At 39.0% G+C, this 21663-nt stretch overlaps 1 long non-coding RNA gene across 7 annotated transcripts in view; it reads left to right on the top strand.

Annotated features, from left to right (window-relative positions):
• Positions 1 to 10526, top strand: part of LOC113479950 — a 37905-nt gene extending 27379 nt beyond the window's left edge. For all 7 annotated transcript variants that reach the window (XR_003398397.1, XR_003398395.1, XR_003398400.1 and 4 more), the window contains one exon: positions 9705 to 10526. This is a non-coding gene — a long non-coding RNA (uncharacterized LOC113479950). The remainder of the gene's footprint in view (positions 1 to 9704) is intronic.
• Positions 10527 to 21663: the final 11137 nt, after the last annotated feature.

The following is a 21663-nucleotide window of genomic DNA, read 5'->3' as shown; positions in this document are numbered from 1 at the left end:
CTTGCGTCCGCGCCGGCGGCGGCAGGCGGGGTGCTGGGCTGTGGCTCGTCGCGCTGCCGGGCGCTGCGTTAGCCTGCGTCTGTGGTGCAGCCTGGGGTAGCCCACAGCTCGGGAGCAGAGCTGGCTCTGGCTCTGTAACTGAGTGGTGCTTTCCGCGAGTAGGCGGTGTTTGGGGTGCCCGTGTATTACTGTGACATTTCTACTGACAGCGAAGCCGTGCGGTTTGCAGTGTCAGGTGGGAGCGCGCTGTGCGTTGTGTGGTGCTGGGAACGCGCCTTTGTGTGCAGTGAGAACAGAGACAGGCTCCTGGCTAGAGCTGTTGGAAAAAGATGTGAAATAATTACAGGGGAGAACATTTAAAATGACAAGAAGTATTTTGTTCATTTCAGGAAAATAATTCGCACAACGTACAGACCAAAGGATAAGTACAATCTGAAAGTTTACCATGTGAGTTTAAGTAATTTTATTGCTTTGTTAATGTCGCTTTTCTTTTGTGCATATATAGCATAAACTTGGATCTTCCTTTAATGGATATTTAGCTGATTGTGGCAAGTGTTCACGTTCAAAAATGTGCTTTGTCTAATACTAAAATACCTTCCGTTTAATGCCTACACGATACCCTGCAAGACAGGTGTTCTGCCCTTACGGTAACTGCTGTGTATCCTGCTGAACTCTTTGCACTGTAATATTTAAAACAAGACGTTAAGAATAAGAGAGTTCTGATCATTAAATTAGAATTCAAGTGGAGCAGAAGCTGATATATTATCTGACACTTGCCTTCTGTAGTATCTGTCACAAAGTAATGGCTCTCTTAAACTGCACATTAATCATCAGCAAGAAGTTCTGTTTCAGTCTAAAACCTTTTATTACCAAATAAACAGCTTTCATACAATTGGAATGAGCAAGGAAATGTCTTTAACAAGAAATTTATTCCTATCTAAATGAAGTTAATTTACACCTTGTCCCAAATGAATTTAGTTTATTACAATTGCCCACCCTCTACTTAAAAAAGTGTGTGGGAAAGCTTTGCAGGGAAACCTACAGTGAAGTATATTTCAAGTTATGTATATTCAGTACATAATTTCAAGCATATAGTAAAATAGTTGTAGAAAAGCAAAATGTCCCTTTTATTTTAGAAAGTGATCTATTGACAATGGGATGTGTTATTAAGATGATCACAGGCAAAAGCTATACAACTGAAAGGTAGATCTGGCAAGTGACAATTCTTTTACTCAGGTTCCCAGCATGTGTCATCTCCAAAGCAGCGTAAGTTAAATAAGGGGAATAAATTTTATGTTACGATTTCCTGGTGGTAAATGGTCTGCTGCTTTCAGAACACAGATGGCAGGTATGTTACCTTTTGGGTTCAGAAGTTGTGTATTGCCTTTCTGAAACGTGTTGGCTTGCTTTTCTGTCTTTGCAGACAGTAAGATCTTCTTAGACCCACAGCTGTACATCGACTGAAATTCCCTTCTCTAACAGAACCAGTGCCCATGCCTACATTCAGGTGTCACTGCACAAAGGTTCTGTAGCTCTTTAAATTTCTCTCAAGTTTCTCTTGTCCTGGTACCAGCTGTATTCTCGCTATGCAAGAAAGAGTTCCCAGGCAATCTTTCTGGTTCTTTGTGCCATCTGTATTATTGACCTTTTGAGTCTTCATTTGTACCCTCTGTTGTACTGTGCAATGCTTCAGCCATTTAATTTTGACCTGTTTACCTGACCCAGCCACTGACTAAACCATGAAGTCCCATCCTTGCTCTGGCAGTGCTGGCAGCTTCTCCTTCCTGTTCCTCCACTATACCCCACCCCCAGACATTATTATATTCTCTTTACCTTCCCAAACACAGTGGAAAAAAGGCAAACAGAATAGATGAAGCCCCATCCTTATGTTCTCTTTCATTTTTTTTTCCTTGCCTATCTTATTAAAATGAAGACTCTTTGGTCTTTGAGAAAGAATTATATATTTCTCTTTGTAATGACTAATACAATGGGGTAATGTGTTTTCTAGTATATGCTGTGACATCATGCATTTAAAACTAAAACAGGATAGTCTAATCAAGACAACCCAGCAGTATAGTGGTGGCATACTAAGGAATTAACCCTTAAGCTATTTCTAGCTCCCTTGTTTGTGGGTGATCAGTAAGTAGTCATTTTTTTGGGTGCTTTTTAGCAAGATCTGTGTTGAGAATCCTTGTTAAAACAATCCTTTTAAAAAAATGTTAAGGGGAAAAATGTTAAATTTCAGGTATTTGAAAAATAGAGTTCTAAGAAACTGTCTGTGACTGGAAATCAGGAAAACCACATTTTAGATAGAACATACAGTGATGGACAAAATGAGTTTATAATCATGCTAATTTTAATTTTTCATGTATTTACCTTTATTGCTTACATAAGAGTTTAATGTGTCCAGACTTCAGTAGTTTTAAAATCTCCTGACTATGACTATACTGTTGTTAATGAGCTATTAATAGTATTTAATGCAAACTGTAGAAAAAGTTACTCTAACATTGTGAATAAAAGTTAAATAATTAAATCAAGTTGCTATTTCTTTTTTTTAATTGTTATTTTTACATAGGAGTTACCATACTGACTTAAACCATAATACAGTTTTCTGTTTCACTAGTAAATACATCCCAGTGCTTCAGTTGATGTTAACTCCACATAAGTTCCTTACTGATTTCATTATGTAGTAATGGGTTTGATCGATACTATTGTTGATTAGGGACATTGTATTTACATCAATAACTGAATTTCCTCGATAATCAATATGAATAAATTACATATGATGTGAAAAATGTTTCTTCTGATCAGTTTTGAATTTTCCACTCTTTAAATGTTTCTCTGTATTTTTTCTTGTGTTATAAGTTAGGAAGCATGAAATTGTCTGATCTGACCTTTGTAGAGCAGTTATTATTTTATATGTACATGTGTAATAGTCTTGATTTTAAACTTCCTAGTTTCGCTTCATAGAATATTTTCAATATTTATCATTGTTCACATTTGAGCCCTTTCCAGTTCTTCAGTATCCTTTTGGAGAAGGGGTGACCTGTACCTTGTGTTTTTTTTCTGGTAAGGTCACAGCATTGATTTTTGTAATTCTATTACACTGACTTTCTTCTAAGAAAGCAGCCAGTTTAAGCAGCCAGTTTTATTATTTTTATTTTGAATGTAGTGGTGTATTGAGCAGAGGTTTTCACTAAACTGTTGAAGTGTTCCCTTGGTTCCTTCCTGAGGCCAAAGCATCTGGTGTTCTTTCCCATTATGGCACAACTGATCTGATGAACAACTTCCATTAAGCAGAGGCAGTCCTACCACCTCCCTTGCCCTGACACTGGCATTCTTCTGGCCCAGTGATCCAGTACATGGAACTACATCATTAAAAAAGCAATCCCAGTCTTACCACTAAAGGGCTGATTTTTCTTTTGGTTTGCTCCCTGAGCAGGCTTACCAGTGATGGCTGCTGCTCTTGTTGCAAGGAGAATAGAGGAGCACATGGCAAAGGAAGGAGAAGGTAGAAATATGAATGTGTCCTTTCTGCAGTGACCTTCATCAGATCAGTTTAACTAGCATAAAACTATGCAGCATTGTAATAAAAGTATTAAGATCGGTATAAATGCAGGGTGGATGGAAATGTATACATTAAGCACAAGGTGAAGGAGTGAAACAAGGGGTTAAAGAAATGGCCTGTACTGATAAGAAGGACCCTGTTTCCAGGACACCATTCCCAGCAGTATCTGTGTGTAACAGCATAGATGACTTGCCAGCGGATGACCTTGCATCCTAACAGCAGGAAAGTGGCAGGCAGCAAGGTTGTAGTATACCACATACACTGTTCTTTTTCCTGTTAGCCAAACAGGAGATGAGATTGCAGGCATACATTTCAGACTTCCAGTCCAAACAAGGAAAACCAGACAATGGGCAGCAATATGGCCTAAAATTTATGGAAGGCTAGGTAATCAAGATCTTGAGGCAAAGGACTATCTGGTCACAGCTCATGATTCTAAAGGATATCCAAAAGGATCTTCTCAAAAAACTAGTTTTTGATTGACGATTAAGAACAACCCATTAAATGGGGTGAGGACTTAGTAGCTGATGGCGCTTGTCCTCTGTTTTGCATGTAAGTTATCCTGGCCAGACCATTTGGACAGATAAGTCTGGGTGCTTGTGAGTAAGTGAGCATAAGAGTGTGAGTGAATTAAATCTATGGGAGAATAAATTTCAGTGAGTAATGTGAACTTATCTGGAGATTTTCTAGGTAACTGTTACTGTCCCCCTGCCTAACACACTGAGTTTTATTACGCTGAGTTCCTTACTGTTGTGCCTTTAATTTGAAACCTCATAAAACACAGGCTGTTTTCTCTTGGATTTATCTCATTATATGTTACCTATCATCATTTAAACTTGATTTGGCATTTTTGGGGTCCACTTACTCATTTTGATTAGATGAACAGTTTTCCATGATTCCAAATAACCTAAATAACTGCCACGATTTTATGCCATGGTACTCACCCCAGTCGCTGGATGATTAACAACTATACCATAACATAGGACCAAATACATTCTTTTGAGACACTTTACAGTTAACTCTTTGCCATTAATGAAATCTATTTTAATGAAATATATAATTTAATCCAATATTTTGCTTTGTTTACTCTCATCGGGTTTTGATCTATGACTGTCTTAGGTTTTTTTGTTTGATTGCTTCAAGAGAAATTCTTCTCTTACTTCGTGCTTTGAAAGAACTTCTGTTATCTGGATAAATAGATCCGAAGCAAGAACATCAGCAGTAGCAGTTGTTCTGTTTCTTTTGTACTTGCTGATTGGTGTGACTTTTGCTTTTTGTTTGTACTAGGATTAGATTTCCAAATTTGTGTGAGACTCCTTTTGGATTCAAGTAACTTCTTGAAGCTTATTGTTTCTTCATAATGTTTAATATTTTTTCCCAGCAATAAGCGTGTTTTTGGAGACTCAGAGATTTTCTTAGCTTGTAAGATATATCTAGGGGGGTTGCTTCCCTACTTTGGGCTCAAGGGACCTTCTTCATGTCACTGAAATCTCCTTTTTAATAGGGTATATTTAAAGTCCATTAAGTGTAGCAGGGAGAAGTGTCCACTGTGGGGCATGAACTCTTTTCATATATGAAGGGGCTCCTTGTATTTCTTACTTTTACCTTACCAGTCCTACATTTTACCATTTTCTCATCAGCTGTTACAGAAAATAGCTTATGACATATCACACACATGACAAGGGTTTCCATGGTTTGTTCCCCCCACCCTGCTTCCTTTGCCAAAAATTCTGTACGCATCCTGGATCCACATGTACCGTCCCATCACTCTTATTCTCCCTTCTATTTCACTGTGTTCAATTGCTTTGAGGATTTGCCTGTCATTCAGACTGGGGAGAAAAGCCCATGTGCCATGAACACATTCATTGCAGGATTAAGGAATTTAGAAAATAATAAAGTTGATGCATAGCTGTGCATCTTCTACCTGACGTGTGCATAATTCTATGATAATTACACGATCAGGTGCTGTTTAATAAAATACTGTATAGCATTTTAGAACTGGTTTTGTATTGCTGTAAAATAGTGTTGGGCACTGAAGTTCCTGTGATGCTAAGGTACCACACAAACATGGGCTGAAAAGATTGTCTGCAATCCTAATGTTTGCAATGTAAATATAATACAATGGAAAAGAGAAAATAAACACAGATGAAAAGGGAAATACTAGGAGTTGAGGAGGAACATTTATACTTCAGGCATCCCACTCCTGTACCTAAATCAAAAGACTGATCTCCCTAGGCCATTTCCACAGCTTATCCGAAGACTAGTTCAGAGGACAGTTTGGAATATTATAGGAGTTCCTTCATCAAAATCACTCTCAACAGGAGCCTCTCTCCATTTACTGTATAGGAGGATCCATTTCCTACATCCCACACTTGCCTACTTCAGGCACTTAAAAATAGGTGGTGTGTATATACCTTCTTATTGCACATTTTGCACATAAGGGCTGTAGGGTCATCTTAGTAAGCTGAATTTCAGAGAAAACTTTGAAGAACAGCGATGAAGTATGTTTTCAGATCTTTAAGGGAGTTTCCCCAAAGTGTAAGGTGTAAAACAGGAAAAGGTGTAAGAGGTTTGTTTGTAAATATAACATGGGTGAGAGAGGAGCTGGAAGCTGGACTGACACTGACTGACAGGTGGGAGATAGGAAGCAAAGAGACACAAAAATAATCTCTGCATTTTTATTTTTTCAGTAAAAGGTGGGGGTTTTTGAAAGTGTTTTAGTCAAACACAAAATAATAAACAAATTGGACAGTATGATCTAACGGTCTTTTCAGCTTTATGTTTCATGAAAATTGGCCTGGCTTCAAACTTGAACAAACCAGAGCTGGCTTTCTGAAGGTGATTAAGGAACAACAATAGGTGTGGTGGTGATAAGCGAGGGAGGGCCTTGAAAGTGCAGACAAGTAACAGATATTACAGGAGAAGTCAGGGAGAGCTTTGGAGACAGTGGTATGTTCTCCAAGTGATCGACTAGGAAAAGGGTCTTTGCAGCCGTTTTCTGAATGAATGCGGGTGAGATTAGGCTGGATTTCTCAAAAGCAGAGAAAAATGTTGCTGAATCAAAATGTGATGATGATGATGATGATGATTGATAACCTGATTGAATGCTTCAGCTGATTGGAAGAATTAAGAAAAATACTATCTTGGAAATGATGCACTGAAAGTTTCTGCAAATTATTAATATGACTCTTAGGATATGGAGTAAATTTGGTATCTAAGGTGATGCTAGAGATACGTGTCTGAGCAGTAGACAGATGATGGTGTAGCTGGGCAGCTTTGCATGTGTCTCCAGCAGTTAAGTTATTAATATGAAAACCCTAGAGATCTGTCATCAAATATAATTGTATTGTTTATTTGATGGTTTTTTGCTCCTATGATGGCTTCCTATGTAATATTGTTTAGAATATTTCCCCACCTGCCACCAAGGACTGGACATTAATTGTAATGTCGCAGGGGAATAGTTAGCTTGAAAAGGTGTGGTTTGCGTTTCTGGGAAGGCACCAATCTTTTAATTGGTTTATAGTAACAATGAACACCAGGTACAGTAATTTCTTTACAATTAAGTTATTAAGTCTTATAATAACTAGACTCCATAGTACTTCAGTAATGTAATTAATTGATTCAGTTCCTTATTATGATCCTGCCTGATGATGTAAGAATTCTCCCTAGCAGGAGGAAGCTTTCAGTTTGTTCAAGGCTTTCATAGCCAGGTCCTGTACCAGCCACAGTCATCCTTTCTTTTCCCCTTCAGCATGTCCCAGAACTCACAGCTTGAGAAGGGGGACTGGAGAAAGAGCAGAGGAAATAACATCTGTTCTTGGCTAATTTTCCACTAGCATATTGTATGGGCATGGTAGCAAACAGGTGTGAATTAGAATTGTTTCTAGGCTTTTCTCACTTAAACTGGTGAGGCAACTTTAGTACTGGGGAGGCATAACCCAAAGAAAAAAAAAACAAAACAAACAGCTTTATATTTTTTCCTTGTTATTTTGACAGTAGATACATTTCTACCAAGTGTGGAAATATAAACTGTTAATGCATTTTTGCAGGAGAAAGAAGAAATATTGTCTTAGGTGTCTAGCAGTTAGGTGTCCAGATTAAAATATTAAAGTATGTAGTATCCTTGGGGGAGAGAAATTTAAAAATTGCCTCTCCTCAGAAATGTAACTCTTTGGAAAGGAATTTGCTATTAATAGACCTTCAGTAGTTTCAGATTACTCAGAGAAAGACCAGTGATGTCCAGGTAAGGCAGTAAATGACCTTTTGATTGCTAAAACTTTGTGAATTTGTAAATTCATGAGCAAACGCACTTCATGGCATGCCAGATATTTGTGGGCAAAAAGTGTGGGGTGCTGGCAGCTGGATGCTCACAGGTCTGGTGACCCTCTGCTCGCTGCTGGCTCGCTCAGCCCTGCGGCCGGGACCTCTGCCTGCAGGCAGAGAGGCAGAGCCCTGCTGGGGTGTGCTTTCTGCCCCCTCCCCGGTGCGCTTACTGAGCGGCAGCCAGGTTTTAGTCTGTAACTCCTTGAGATAAAATAACCAAAATATGACTCTATATTCGAAGTATGGTGGTACTAGTTTCTGACATGCATGTAGTATACAAGTGGGAATTCAACATTACAATAGAAATAAAGATTTCGATACCTATCCTGCGCTAACAACAGTAAGATAACGAAATCATTACCTTCTCCCATAGATTTTGGAAATCACATCTGTCTTGCATGTCTATGAGTTTCCTCATATGCAAGTAGTCCAAGTAAACTCAGTGTCACATCTCAGCAAAAAGGGCATCTTAATGTCCATGTGCATAGTGAATAGTGAATAAAAAACTTCATATGTAGTACTTTTTTTCCACCTGGAAAAAAATAACAATTTGAGGCCTTACTTCTCCATCAGTGCTACAGACAAATCAACATCTCAGTGAATTTCAGCTGTTCATGTCCTCACTTACCTTGGAATAATTTTTAAACTTGCTAATTTATGTCATATAAAGGATCTTGCTGCATCTTAAGCCATCAAGTAGTAGAAGTAAAAGTGATCAGAGATAGCTGATTTTTTTTTTTTTTTTTTTTTTTTTTGACAGAAAGTGTGTTTATATTGATTTGTCTGGTTACATGCTGATCTCTGAAGGTATAACTCTACTATAGTAAAAGGAAGAGCGGTATCATACTCCTGGACAACCTCATACTGTCTTTGGTTTGGCTGCCTCAGAGAGGTAGTACCAGTGAAGGTGTAAGGTGCAGTGATGGAAAAGGAAGGTGCAAGATGCAGCAGGAGGCACAGATCCCTTCCTGGGGTGGAGGATAAGTGCTGCTGCTGAAGTTCAGATGACGTGATACTCCACAGTGTAGCCTGTGGCTCTGTGTGCTTGTTCTGCCATAAACCTGCTGCCACTGTAGTGTTTTCACTGCCACTGTCACACTTTCCTATCGTGTTAAAGCCTGTATTTCAGTAGGCAAACCTCCTTACAAAGCAGAAATTTTTTTGGGATGGTATATTTTCTCACTGGCAATTGGGTATGATACTAGGTGTGTGCGCTACTGTGAGCTTTTATTAGTATGTTAGGGAGAAACATCAGCATAAACAGTGACTTCATCTAACACACTGCCAAGCTAGAACTTCTCACAACCTTCAAATGGGCATAACAGTGAATGTTTTTACAGAAAGAATATTACTTTCTGTCAGTTTTACAATGTTTCAAAATATGGTAAGATTATGTCATTTTAGGTTTTGCCTCTATGTTACTTAGAGACTAAAAAATCTACATCTTTAGAAAGTAAGAGCTGATGAAGATCAAAATATCACCTTTACTGATTTTAGACCACTTTATTTAAAATAATAAAACAAATTATACATAAATATGTAAAAGCAGCAGCACGCAGGAGGTGAGCAAATGCACTGCAGGTACTTGTGTTTGCCTGAAGGGGAGTATGCTTGTGATCAATTAATGCTGTATAAACCTCTAGATGTGAGATACCACTGCAGCCTTTCCTGTATCTGCAGCATTTTGTGGTAAAAATATAAATCTTGTAATGGTTTAGACACTCAGATTATTTTTCTGGGACTAGTTTGCTGTTTCTTTAATTAGAATTGGCCACTATGGAACCTGATTTCATCCTTTTTCTGCTTACATACTTAGGCTCTAATCCTGCCACGGGATTTGTTTAAATGGACCTCAGTAGACATGGAACCCGACTGAGTTAATGGGACTCTGGATGACTGCAAGTTTCTACTCTGAAGATCTGATTGTAGGCCTGAACCTAAATTTCTATTTTATTTCCCTGTCTATTTGCTTCTAATTCATGAAAATTATCCTACAAAACAGTATTGTCTGAGTCTCATGCACATCTGCTTCAGTACCATTCAGACACTGTGTGCTTGGGATGTTGTCAGACATTGTTACAATACTTCTGTTGTGTCATGTGCCAAAAACTCATTATTGTGTTATATTTTTACATTTCAATGACTTCCTACCTAAAATGGAGGAGATCATCACCTGTGTTTTCAGTCGTGGGATTTCTCTTAACTCAGATGTTGAAGTCAAAGTGACTGTGAGAACTCTATTCAGGTCATTTTCAAAGATGTTGGTAGATTTGGTTTTTATTTGTTGGACACAAAGTACACTTATTTTATTTTTCAATGTGCTATTTTCCTAGTAGCCTACTATTACTGAAAGCTTTCAGTGTGATGATACACTGTGATGTAGACCAATAAAATAAGTAGGAAAAGGCACTAACTTTTATTAGCTCTCCTGTTGCTTTTCTATTTCTGTGGCCGTGGTTACATGACACACTGTACAGCTGAGAGAGAATATTTTTATTTTTGTGAACCAGAGAATATCTTTTGTTTACACTGAGTATTGTTCCCTGTCCTATTCCTTATGACTGTGTTGGAGTTTCACCTAATACTAAAGTTAAATAGCCTTTATAGAAGCTGGAAAGGACTTTGCAAAATCACATTAGAGTTTAAGGGAAAAAATGGATATGCTCCATCTCTATGCATGTTAGCATTTATATTGTATAGACTTTTTAATACATTTATGTAGCAATATAGGCTGATTAACAGATTAAAAGATCCAAAACTTTCTCTGTATATAGAGAATCAGAAATACCTTCATTTTTTTTCTTTGTAGGCTTATTACAATGATATCTAAGAGCTTTACAGTATTTGATGAATTTGTGCATATTTTCCCAGAACAACAGAAAAGCGGAACAGCAGAAAAGCACTGCTGTCTTGTTTGACCAAGAAGAAAACCCAGCCACTCATTCAGTCAGTAGTAAAGTCAATGTTATTAATTGAATTCTACTGCTGTTTAACCTTACGCCTCCAGCTCCATTTCTTTCTCAAAAGCCAAAGCTTCCATTATAATCAGCTGCTTTGCATTTCTACATGAAAGGCCTGAGGTGTTTTGGTTTGGACTCCCAGAAAATGAGGAAGACACGGTTGGTGGCCATCTGCCAAGGTGCTTGGTCTGACTCGCTCCTCATTCACAGAAGCCGATGGCGAAGGCAGAGGCAGAACTCAGTGTTCCTGTGTGGCGTTCAACTGCCTTAACCACATGCCCATCGCACTCTTCCTGTAGTTGTCTGTCTTGTTCTCTGCACAACTTCTAGAGCAAACACATATACCAACCTATAAATAATCTAATTCGATGCACAATCCTGATTCATTTCCTGAGCAGCGTGTGTCCTGCACACACAGGGCGGCCGCGGTCCTGTGGAAAAGTTTAGCAGAGAAGATGGGGCCTAATATTAACGCTATTAAGTATTGAAACTTTGCAATGAAATAACATTCTTTTAATGTAGCTTGTTACAGCTGTAGCTTGAAGTATTTTTGACAAGGAACAGGGAAAACTGAATGCTTTCGTATCTGGTTATAACCATTTCCCTGCATCTGAACGTGAATATTTCAGCTCAGCGAAATTCAGGACGTCAGCTGGTCAGAGAAGGCTGGCCACCTCTAGGGAGGAAGGGAAGGGAAGGAAGAAGGCTGGGTAGCAAAGGCCATGGGTATGCTTGGTTTGCCTTCAGTCTCAGGGACTATTTGTGGAGAGTTTACCCTAGCTTTTGTTTTCTCTTCAGCATTCCGAGCCCAAGAAATGAGCTCCTCCAGAGTTTCTCAGTACAACAGATGCTGGGGGTGTGCAGCGTGTTGCTGTAGTCTGCTAATAGTGTAAATAAAGAAATAGAAAGCAAAAGTGGGTTGTTTTCCAATCAGTGTTTTTCTGTTGGAAAAGAAGAGGAAGTACTTCTCAAGTCTCCCAGTTTTATCCCAGATGAATTTCAGGGGCAATGATTCTTGATCTCAAAAATATGTAGCAAAAACTTTTATAACAGAAAAATTACGATCTCAGCTTCCCCCTTTAATCTTCTTTCTGGTCAAACTTTAGTGGAATGTTGTGTTCGTAAGCTACCAGTGATGGTGTGTAGACTCCAGTGACAGAGCAATAGTGCTGGGAATCACAAGCTCATCTCTTTTATCTTTTATGTTAGACTCGATTAGGCTGATAGGGTTTTTTTCAGAGAATTCTTGGCAGACCATGGGCTAGGTTTCAGTTTTTGTTAATGTTCTACCTTATCCATGGATGACGCTTGAGATTTGGTGACTAGGCTAGTGATTTGCTATGAGGAAAATAAAACAACCTCATGCTTTGCTTTTGCATATATTTCTCTGGTTTATGCAGTCTTCCCACAAGTAATGCAGCAAATTCAGATGTTCTGTAAACAGTGCCAGAGGTGATACTGAGATACATAGGTAATTAGGAAAATTTTGGTCAAGCCATTCACTAAAACTCATAAAAATCAAAATGCCTGCAAAAGTACATCAGTTCCACTGTCATTTTGTTGTAAAGAAAAAATGAAAACCCTGCTTTTAACTTTTTTTAATAAGGATCAGTTTTGAAAGTTTCACAGCTGTAGAGAAGTTGTGGGAGCTGGCAGAATCAGGCTTGATAGAGCAGAATCACTTTAAGCCAGTATTTCAATACAACCCTTCATTTCATGAAACCATGGTCTGAAACTGTTGCCTGTCATATCAGATATATTATCATTGATTTATTGTGTTACTTCATCTTATGCATTGTTTGTAACCTTTTGTCTGGGATTGTTTTTCTTTTATAAGGCTTCTATTTTTGTTGGGTTTGTTTTTTAGGGGATTTTGGGGGGTTGGTTTGTTGTTGTTTTTTTTTTTACCAGCATCTAGTGTGAAGGAGCCCTGATCCATGACTTGGCTTCCAGGTACTAGGATAATACAAGTAGTAATCATGCCTGCTGCTAAAAATTTTCAACCTTATTTCCATTTGCATTTGTTTGCCTTCAGCTTCCAGTCATTGATTCTTGTTACACCTCTCTCTGATGGATTAAAGAGCTCTTTAGTTCTCACTGTTTTCTCCCCAGGAAGGTGCTTTTACCCTGTAATCATTTTTTTTTTTTTTTTTTTTTAAAGCTAAACAGATTGAGCTTTTTATGGTTCTCATTATTTTTTCACATTTTCAGCTGATTTTTCTGTCTTTTTTCTATTCCTTCTCTAATTTTTCTATTAAAAAAGAGACATTAGCCTGTATTTTACTAGTCACGTATAGAGAAGTAAAATTACTTCACTAGTTACTCCTGTATTAATATGGTCAGAAAATAATGATTTTGCAAGGTCAGATAAAATAAACAACTATTTAATATGATTTCAACACATCTGGGTATGTCATTATTAGAGTCCAGAAAAGGATGGATCATTTTAAAAACATTTAAATGCTTCATAAAATTCAAAAGGGCTATCAAAACAGCAAGAGTGGGTGTGCAGGAGGGGTTGCAAAATTATTTGTGTCTTTGTTGAGGTTTTTAAGGAAATAGAAGTGAAATAAAAATAATAATTGTAAAGGAAGAATAATACATCAAAACCTTAAATGCTATGGATAACATGGTAATACGTACTTGCCAAAATTTTATAGGATTGAATGCAAAACCTTTGTTAGTAACAGACTATCCAGGCCACTGGAAATAGAGACGGTGAATGGTTGTGAATGTACATGTCCCTTACATCCATTTAATCCTGTGAGTAGCCACTTGCTTACATTTGGAAACCCTAGAACAGTTATGTGATCTGTTATGCTGTAATAAAAGAAATACAGTATCAAGAATTTCTTCTGTAATGCAGGCTATCTCCACTAAGTCATATAAGAGTTCAAACAATCAAAACCCACAGCTTCAAAGAAGCTCTTGAAAGTTTTACTGCTTCAGTATTTCATACCAAGGGAGTGGCTACTCATTTTGATTTTTATCCGTACTTTAGGACAAGGTTGAGTTAAATTTACCTTAAGGAGACTAAGACTAATCAGATGCCCGCTTGGTCAAAGCATTTCGGCCTACCCAGCGACTTTTATGCATATCATGCATATCAGCATCTGCATTGAATCCACACTGCCAGACCCACGCTTATCCTTCATGGAAACCATCAGATTTTCATTTAATTAAACTACAGACTGTTTAAACTCTGAGTGCTGTAGATCAGCTTCATGCAAGTTTATCTAACATTATGTCTTATACAAATTTGAGGTCACCACATTGACTTTCTGTCCGAACTGTCTTTCTTTTTGACTTGGAAAAGAATACGCCTTTCTGTTGTGGCAGCAATCCCTCAGTGAAACTTGGGGCATATTCAAGAAGAGAATTTGTTTCAGCAAAATTAAAGTTCAGGGAAACATGGTAAATGAGGGAAAAAGGAGAATTAAAATAATATAAAAGACTTGAAATCCTCTAAAACTCCTGAAAAGGGGGTAAAGGAGAATAAGGACAGAATAGAAAGCCAAATGGCCTCTAGTTAAGAAAGTACTAATCTAAGTCGACTACAAGTGTATGTTAAAGAAAAAGTTAATACTAACATTTTGGTAGCACTGAGTGACTTGTGGTAGAAGTTGTTCCCCTGCAAAGAGCCCTTTTCAAATCTGTTGTTGGAAATTGCTGAGAGAAGCAGGTATTCCCTTGAAAGATTTTAGTATCACAAGCTTTGTTGATACAAAGTATGTCATTTCTTACATCCTAGATTGCCTCAGTTTCTCCTCCTGAGTCTCACAAGTCCTGGAATAGAACCCTTAAATAAAGGGAAATGACTGCACTGGGAAAGAAGATGGTAGAAGAAACAGGATGATTATGATAGAAGCTGGAGACAGTCTCTGTAAGAATACTAGCATGACTTCATTTCTCTGAACGGTCATTTAAGAGGTGATCCTCCTTCATGAACCAGTAATAAATTGGGATGGCTGCATATAATGGTAGGTGTCTGACCAGTGCGGCACCCACTGGAGTATAATATATACTGGATAACCATTCTGGGGGTGGTGAGAGAGGGGTGGTGGCTGGAAAATTACTTTCCTATTAAATAGTGGTACTAATGTGTATTTGGTGAGCAGGTACAGCTGCCACAGTGCATTTTCTGTCTTTGTGCGTGAGTATGGGAAGAAGAAGAGGAGACAAAGGGGACAGAAAGGAGAGAGATGGAGAAAGGATAGCAGTTTTTTGAGGCTTCTGTTCTTGCAGGATATGTTCTTTGCCCACCTTAAGTGATTCACTCTAATAACGTGTAGTACTTGTGATCTTCCTTGAGCATCATATCTCACTGGGAAGTTAGCAAGTTAACAGAGTTGAACATGTGGACAATTCCTCGAATGAATGAGAAACACTCCATTGTCTACCATCAGGTTGTCAGGGATGAGACGGACACTACTCGGTGACAACCATATATGCTTGGATGTATTCAGTGAAAGGGCAAGACTGTCCTGTTAAACTATGCAAGTTCCTTTTTGAAGCTGTAAGCTAGTGGTTATTTCCTCCAGCAGTTCCTGTAACTGCTTGTATGCAGTGTAGACATCATGGCAGATCCTGCGTAGTTACCAGATAGTGATGTGTGCTGCATCCCCTATTTCTTTGGATATCAGCATCCCATAAACTCACATTATTTTCCTGTTTTGTGGAGCTAATACTGTGCTAGGATTTCTAATATTGGGGACTGTGTAGGGGTTAAGGTGTGTTCTGCATATTCAGAAGCAGATGGTTTAGCCTGTGTGGCAGATACAGATAGAGTCCTGTATAAAGGATCAGAGTACAGGTCAGAGTGATGTTTGTATATTGTGTATTTTCAGAAAGCATATAGATAAGGGAATAGTAGCTCTGTTCCAGCACTACACCTAGCTCAAGGAATCTTTCCAATTTAACATGTAGCACTGAGGACTATGTAAAGGAGTCCCGGATGTGAAGGAGCATATCTTGTTGAGTCTTCTGGGCTGGGTAAAACAGTAAGGAGGGAAATCTTGTGTATTTTCTGTCACTTTAGGCCTGATTGGATTCTGCCTGTTCAGGTGTAGAAGTCTAATAGCAGTGTCAGCATCAGAGACTTACCTGCCTCTAGGCAGGAGTAGGAGAGGCTGAGTACTTAACAACTTTAGAGGAGAGTGCCTGTGAAGGTGGATAGCAGCATGTTGGGTTTATTAGAAGCAACCGATAACTCTTATTTTGGTGGTGGAGTTGAGTGTACAATCACATAAATGGTCTGGAGATTTTGGAGAGGAATTGAATATTTGATGCAAAGTTTACAAAAAGTTGAAGAGATAGGTAGATGTTGCACTGATCTCAGCACAGCAAACTCTCAACAGGTTTCAGAAATAATGCACTTCTGGAAGAACATTTCTTGAACTCTTTTTTGCTGTTGAAGCTGAACACAGTTCCCATCTGTCTGAAATACTGCATTGAAAGCTTCACAGAGGCACTTAGAGAATTATGTGCTTATACATACATAAGGAGTAAGATGCTAAATGAATCACATGTCATAATAGTAAATAATTTCCATTATAGTTACCATGAAATGGTTACTTTCTATGCACATTTTTACTGTGAAAAAATGTTCATGTCATACTGATCATCAGAAGAAAAGTCCATACTGCTGTATCTTCATCAGTTTTGCCCCCTACATGAGCTGAACAGTATGGGTATACTTTTGCTATGGAATATGTTTTCTTGGGTACTTTACTGTAAATCTATTAATTCCTCAAAAAGCATACAAATCTTAATGCTATCCATTCCATTTGTGCTGTGTAAGTACTGACTCTGATTTATGAACTTAGGAGCTCTAGAAACAATGGGATTGTCTGCAGGGCTCCCATGTCAACAAAAATCAGATGGTTCGCACATGCAGCCTGGTGAGAAGTATTACAGCAGCACCGGTGCCATCCCTGCTCGCTCTCTCTCTCCCAGACCACTTCCTTTCATCAGCCGAGGTTACCTTGTCTGGCTGCTACTTCTCCTCAGCCACCACCTACTCACACATCTAGAGTAGCCAACCACAGTGAAGGGACGAATGGCCTTCTGAAACCCTCTTTAGGTAATGCTCACTAACAGAAGAGAACCAGCAATATATGCAGATTACTTGACACAATCTGAGCAAATCCAGCCGGAAAGGTAAAGAAAAGCACATTCCATGCAGTGTTACTATTTGCAGCCATGCTAAGTCTCATTTCTTTGAATGGAGTCATTCAGAAATGGTTTTAAGGAAATATTTGAAGTATCTCCTGAAGATTTCAAGTAAGACACTGGAGGAAAAAATTGTTGTAAATCTGCATCTAATAAGCAACTGAGAATTCTATTCATCTGGGCTGTGACCAGGCTGGCAGTGCCACCTCAGGAAAAGGGCAAATACTGCCAGTGATTTTTCCAAGTGTGCTGCGAACAACTCATTGTACAGCTGGAAGTGTCTGAAAACAACAGCGATGATCTAAATCACCAGCAGCTCTGTCATAAATACATGTGCCCAGGTGCCCTGTCTCTGCAGACGTTTTGCTCTTGAGCTGAAAGTGTAACATTTTTGTTGAGAAAAGCTTTCAGATCTCATTAAAAATAGCCTAATAGTAGCTTTGGCTGACAAGCTAGTTTTTGTTGTGCCATTTTCACCATAATATTCTCTTAATTTTGACCTGAAGAAACAGTGATCTCATTCCTTGGGAGGGAGGACAGAGTGACAAAATCCGGAGGTCCAGTGATGACACTGAATCTCTTCATTGTCAAAGTGAGCTATGAAATCATCTGCCTTCCAGCCAAAACCACGGGGGAGTAAGCAGTGTCCTTCACAGAAAGCAAAATTTGCAAAAGAAGGTGGTGACATGGAACAGCAACCTTCTTGCCCCAGGGGAGATGTTCTGCCCCACATCCTGCATTTCGTGCATCTCCTGGAGTTTGATGCAAGTTCCTCTTCTCACCTCTGTCAGCAACCACAGCGCCCAGGTGAGCAGAGACATCCTAAGATCTGGCTCTTCATATATGACTTCCTTGAAAATTCCGCTGGAGGACTCTCCTCAAGGTGTTCCACAAAGTTATTTTGGAAGCTGGGGAGAATGAGATCCCCACTCTGCATCTCCCTCTTTGATCAGGCTTCACTGCCAACCAGGTGGTCTGTACTTCCTGGGATTCTCCATCCTTGTTTGTCATTGCTAGAAGCCCTCAATTCTGAGTTATACAGGGGATGATCTGATTTGAATAAATAAAACTCTATATTCATCATTCAGTTGGAAATTTTCTGTTCCTACTCAGAAACATATTGTTTAGAAAAAACAGTTCTGTCTTTGGAGAGATACTTCTCTGTTATTGCTAAGGATAATGGAAAAGTATGTTTTAAAGAAAGGTTGAGAATATATAGCTGATGTTTCCACCCAAGTTCAGCTTGCCTTGCATGGAAAAGAAGTTGAACCAAAAGGCTCCTTACAAACATTTCTACTAGTTTTCAAGTAAGTAGCTATGAAGGATATTGTGAAAATTGAGATATTTGAAAACACATATCTAATGGAAATCATAGTCTTACTCTTGCTTTGCAATATACCATCCAATCTGTGTGACTTTTCCCAAAGCATACTCTAGTTTGCAAAACACCAAAATTACTAAATAAGGGTTTTGAAACTTCCTGTGTAGCTATATGTTTTGGTTTGTTTTTTGTTTTGTTTTGTTTTGTTTTGTTTTGTTTTGTTTTCCAGAAGAGTCATATTGGCCTGTTATAACCTGAACATTCTCTGGGTAAACCCTCTGTGTGTGAAGTCAAAGGTGGTTTGTGTTGTCCAAGTGATCCCAGTGACTGCACCTGTCATGTGGAGTGTAAGTGGAAACAGATTTGGACTTCAGTAAGGTTTGCAGAAGAAGGCATGTTTGTAAAGTATCAGAAGGGATGTGGCACAGCATGAACAAGAGAAGAAACATACACTGCTTCCGTAAAAAATGCTACCGTCTGCAACTGATGAGTTTTTATTTCTGTCGTCAAGGTCTGCAGAAGAAACCCACTGGAATAGGGAAAGCTGTACAGGCCTTAGCATATAACTAGCAGAGATGAAAGAAAACCTTTACAGGAATATGTCATGTAATCAGAATCTCTTCATCACTCACCTTTTACTAAATTGTTGGCTCTAGACCACAGCTGGGAATAAACGCCCTCCTTTCCTTCCTTTCAGATCTGGTTTTCACTGAAGAAACTTTAAAGAAGTTCAGCATATGCAAAGCTATCAGCTCCTACACACTAGGCCACATAAACACTTGTCCTCTACAGTTTTCCTCTGCTCTATATTCTGTGTCAAGGTTTAAACTTTAAGACACAACCCAGCCAAAAAAAAAGACTTTCTTTGAGACAGAAACATTAGTGTTCCTTGCTGTTCATGTACTTTAACCATTTCTGATAGCAGAACCACTCTCTTCAGGTGTCCATCAGCACTGCTTCACAAACAAGACAGTTTTAGAATTAGGGTCATTACTTAGACAGATCTTTGACTTCCATAAAGCACCCCACCTTGCCAAATGACTAATAATTGCAATAGAGGATTTGGAATTTGATTGCCTTCTCACCAGCAATGTCTTGAAAGAAGCACCAGCTCAAGGAGGAGAAATGTTAGGAAGCAACAGTCATAACCAAGCAGCAGCAACTGGTTTGGGCATTGGATCCAGAACAGAAATTACTGGACTGCGGGTTAACTAGGAGAATCATATGAGTGCTAATACAAATGTTCTGTCATCAGATGTGTAAAAAAGATTTGTGAAGGGGGCCTGTTCCTTACCTGTGAGGGGCCCAGTTAACTTAAGAAGACTTTGAGGAGAGATGGATATTTTCTTGGATGAGTGAATTGCCAAAGGACAAGGATAGAAAGTGTGAATGACACTCAAAAGAAGCCCTGGTATAAATGTCTTGAATTATCAAGTTGCCCTGATGCACATTCAGATGCTTATTGGGGGGTGGTTTGCATCTTGTGAGGCCGAACAGCCATCATCTTAACATATCTTAACATGTGCTGCCATTTTCTTAAACAGGAACCTATTATATCTTGTATAGAACCTATATATTACTTACATGGAACTTAATGGTACTGTGCACAAAAGCACATTGAAAGAAGTAAGCCAGTGAGGGGAAAAAAAAACAATTTTTGTTTCACATTGTCCAATATGACACAAATGTCATTGTGACACTGAGACAGGTCATCAATGTGTAGTAGCTAGCACTCTGGACCAAGACTTAGTGTGAAGAGTGTCATTGCACTCCATCCTCTATGGTAACTCCTTCTAGCAGATCAGCACCCATGGCCTCTGCTAGGGAATCTGCTCATTTGAGGCTTACTTTGGTTGTAAGTGTCTTATAAACATTTTAGAAATACCACCCCATTTAAAGAAGGAACAACAAGCACAAAGACTTGTCTAAGGATCGTCAAACAGTAAGTCTGTGGCAAAGCCTCTTCTGTGGCTTAATTCCTAGAGACAAGCCATGCAAAGTGTCCACTTGGGTGCATCTTCACAGAGTTTTATCATGACTCTTCTACTGATACAATTAAAATGATTCAATCTGTCTAACATGGATGCAAGCAAGTACAGAATTGAGCCATCCCAGCATAAAAGTGTCCGCAGTGAGCTAGTAATTATACTGGTTTCTTTTTAATCACATTTGTATTTAAAGAAAGAGGAAGCTAGTTTATTTAATTTAGGCCTGGCTGCACTGGAAATTGGTAGAATTATAGCTTTAAGATGTGGGTTTGGGGCTTTTTTTTTATTCTCAGTATTTGTACAGTTTTCCATTTGCATGGGCCTAAAGTTAATAGACTAGTATTCTCTTAAGTTTCTCTCTTACTAAGAGAAACTTAGTAAGAGAGACTAAGCAAGCAGTGTTGGGCTAAATGAAAAGGTACACTGTAACTTAGGGGCTAGTTTTGTTTAGGACCTTAAGCACAACTTCCTAGGATTCACTTTTCACTGTAGTTAATTCTTGCTACTGAATGAGATTAGGTGTGGTCCGACCAAAGAAAAGATAGAGACTCTAGCAGTTATTTTGTCAGATGATACTACTTTAAATTTTATTAGTGATCACAAATGGTCATGTGTGCATAGTTGATTTTGACATTCTACTTAATTATCATGTTCTCTTAAAATTTTCTCCTATCCATGAAGTTTTGGAAGGATTTGTGGTCTGACACACAAGGATTTGTCCTATTTTCATGTTTACGTGGCCTAAAAAACTTCTAAGATTGTGCAGACCATCTCTTAATGATACCTGCCCCTCATATTGCCAGTGTAACAAGTTACAAGGTAAGAATGGTTTTTAACATGTGCACCTCTATACAGGTCTCTTCATTCGAGGTTCTGTTTTTTAGTAAGCATACTGGTATAATGCCTTTCAGGGGAGGTCAGTGGTTTTGGATTTGTCACAACAGCACCTCTCCCAACATTGTTTGCACCAGTAAAGTAGAACTAAACAGTGAAGATGTAAAGGGGCATTCCTTCTGTTCAGTAGTCCTCTACAGGTGATTTGTACAGTGCAAGTGACCGTAGAAAAGCAGGGAGAGGAGTGGCAACAAAGGGCGGGGGAGACGTGGCCCAGATTGCCAGCTTTCCACCGGCCCAGCCTGACTCTGCCCTGGGCTGCCCGGGCCGGTGCATGGGGCATGGTTCCAGCAGCGCTGGGCACTGGGAGGGGCTGCCTGGCCACCCCGGCCTGCTCCTCATCACCCAGGGGGTTATGAAGAGAGCCGACACCTTCCGATTCTTGTCCTTACAGATAATTTACCAATTTCTGAAAAAAACAAACCACAACGCCAAACTACC

This window comes from Athene cunicularia (genome assembly GCF_003259725.1).
Source record: "Athene cunicularia isolate RWA chromosome 1 unlocalized genomic scaffold, athCun1 chr1_part1, whole genome shotgun sequence".
Taxonomy (NCBI): Eukaryota; Metazoa; Chordata; class Aves; order Strigiformes; family Strigidae; genus Athene; species Athene cunicularia.
The sequence above is the reverse complement of the archived record's forward strand: the minus strand, read 5'-3'. Positions and strand labels throughout refer to the sequence as shown.